Here is a 3,183-nt window from a genome sequence, read left to right as displayed (position 1 = left end):
GGCATGGATGTGGAGAAAAGGGAACACTTCTACATTCTAGCTGGTGGGAATGCAAATTAATACATTCCTTTTGGAAAGATGTTTGGAGAACACTTAGAGATCTAAAAATAGATCTGCCATTCAATCCCATAATTCCTCTACTAGGTATATACCCAGAAGACCAAAAATCACATTATAACAAAGATATTTGTACCAGAATGTTTATTGCAGCCCAATTCATAATTGCTAAGTCATGGAAAAAGCCCAAGTGCCCATCGATCCACAAATGGATTAATAAATTGTGGTATACGTACACCATGGAATATTATGCAGCCTTAAAGAAAGATGGAGACTTTACCTCTTTCATGTTTACATGGATGGAGCTGGAACATAGTCTTCTTAGTAAAGTATCTCAAGAATGAAAGAAAAAGTATCCAATATACTCAGCCCTACTATGAAACTAATTTATGGCTTTCATATGAAAGCTATAACCCAGTTATAACCTAAGCATACGGGGAAGAGGGAGAGGGAGGGGAGGGAGGGGGGAGGATGGGTGGAGGGAGGGTGATTGGTGGGATCACACCTACGATGCATCTTACAAGGGTACATGTGAACCTTAGTAAATGTAGAATATAAATGTCTTAACACAATAACTAAGAAAATGCCAGGAAGGCTGTGTTAACCAGTGTGATGAAAATATGTCAAATGGTCTATAAAACCAGTGTATGGTGCCCCATGATCGCATTAATGTACGCAGCTATGATTTAATAAAAAAAAATAGATAACAATCTGGCAATCTTAGTGAAATTAAGTACTTGTTCATCCAGTCTCACTCTTAGCAAGATGCCCCCAGAGAAACAAGCACAAATCCACATGAGGACATGCACAGAAATATTCTTCCCAGGATGGAGTGTACCAGTGGGAGGCTAGAGGCATGCAGTGTCCATCGCTAAGGAAAGGCATAAATAAGATGTGGTGAGTATATGATGTAGAACACTGTGTAGAAGTTAGAACTATGAACTAGAGCGACATGGATAGATCTCCAAAAGATAACATTAAGTCTAAAACATGAGAAACAGGCTGGCATAGTGGCCTACACCTGTAATCCTAGCATTGAGGCAGGAGAATCACTTGAGGCCATGACTTTGAGACCAGCCTGGGTAGTGAGACCCCATCTCCACAAAAAATCAAAAATTAGCTGGGCCAGGTGGTGGACACCTGTTCCAGCTAGTACAGAGGCTGAAGAAGGAGGATCCCTCGATCTCAGGAGTTCAGGAGTTCGAAGCTGTAGTGAGCTATGATGATGCCTCTATACTGCAGCCTGGGAGGCAGAGCATGATGCTATCTCAAAATACAAAACAAAACAACAACAGCAAAAAACCCAAAGAAGCAAATAAGATCTATAGTAAATAAAATTTATGTAAATTAAAAATGCATACCTATAAAAGTAACACTGTTGGTGGCGGGATGGGGAAATGACAATAGGAAACAAGAATGAAAGGGGAAAAGTAATGAAATAAAATGAGAGGGGCATTGCTTACAGTAGTGATGATTGTGTGTGCTTCAAATTTTAAAATACGATTAATTCAACTCTGTGCTCCTCATATTAAGTATAAAACACAACAGAACCACCACATAAGGGATCTGAACTGAAGTATGAACATCATCTAACAGAATGGCTTCAGATTATAATCCAATAGTGTTAACTATTAATATTTGAAGAAAGTATGTCTCAGAATCTTAAATGGGTTAATCAACAAACTATTTAGGGCTGTTGCTTTACCATCCAGCATAGAAAGGAGCTTGTGAATCACCACTCCTATCCTCACAACAAGAATAAAGTTGGACAAACTGAAAAGCAACAACCCTTAAGTCCATCAGAAAACCAAGGTCACAGGGCAAATTATTGCTCCCATGTTGGAGAGACTGACAGGTGGATACAGAAAATCACAGACTACTGGAGCAGAAATCCATGATCAGAAACCTCTGTAGGAACCAGCAGGGGAGGAAAACCTGAACTATAATTGATGAACTACTAGAGGCTCAGCATGGACAGGTTTAAGAGTTAAAAACTCCAAAGGGAGCCAGGCGTAGTGGGCCCCAGCATAGTCCTAGATACTTGAGGAGGCTGAAACAGGAGGATCCTTGAGCCCATGATTTTAAGGCTGCCATGTGCAATGAGCATGCCTATAATTACTGTAGTCTATCCTGGGCAACATAATGAGACCCATCTCTAAAAAAACGAAAACATTGGGCAGCAGCTGTGGCTCAGTGGGTAGGGTTCTGGCCCCATATACCGAGGGTGGTGGTTTCAAACCCAGCCCTGGCCAAACTGTAACAAAAAAATAGCCGAGCGTTGTGGCAGGTGCCTGTAGTCCCAGCTACACGGGAGGCTGAGGCAAGAGAATCACCTAAGCCGAGGAGTTGGAGGTTGCTGTGAGCTGTGTGACACCACAGCACTCTACTGAGGGTGATAAAGTGAGACTCTGTCTCTACAAAATAATAATAATAATAAATAAAAAGTGAAAACAACTCCAGAGGGGCCCAGTCATGGGGACACCCCACACTTTGTGAGTTTTATTTCAGGAGCCCTACTAGGTTGTTCAATAAAGATGGAAGAAAAGTCCTTTCATGCTTCCAGCAGGGAGAGGAAAACAGTGGCCATTGTGACATACACCCAGAGCAGTTCTTAAGAACAAACGACCTCAGTGCAGCGCCTGTGGCTCGCTGGGTAGGGCACTGGCCCCACATACCATGAATGGTGGGTTCAAGCCCAGACGCAGCCAGCTAAAACAGCAGTGACAACTGTAACAAAAATAGCCAGGCACCTGTAGTCCCAGCTAATCAGGAGGCTGAGGCAAGAGAATCTCCTAAGCCCAAGAATTGGAGGTTGCTGTGAGCTGTGACACCACAGAACTCTACCGAGGGTGACAAAATAAAACTCTTAAAACTCTGTCTCAAAAAAAAAAGAAAAAGAACAAACGACCTCAAGAGAAGTGATTTTCCCAGAGACAATATACTAAAGATTTCACATCACCCTAACCAAACAGGGCAAGGAAAATATTCAAATTTCACTCTAGCCTTCAACACAGGAAAGGAAAATCCCCAATCCCAGCCCCCTCAAGATTTCCTATCTCACTTACAGGGTGTGGGAAGCGATGAACTTAGGAGCTCCTGTGACAGTCATAGCCCAGGGACACAGGC

Source organism: Nycticebus coucang, chromosome 15 (genome assembly GCF_027406575.1).
Source record: "Nycticebus coucang isolate mNycCou1 chromosome 15, mNycCou1.pri, whole genome shotgun sequence".
Lineage (NCBI taxonomy): Eukaryota > Metazoa > Chordata > Mammalia > Primates > Lorisidae > Nycticebus > Nycticebus coucang.
This window is presented reverse-complemented; position numbering follows the sequence as displayed.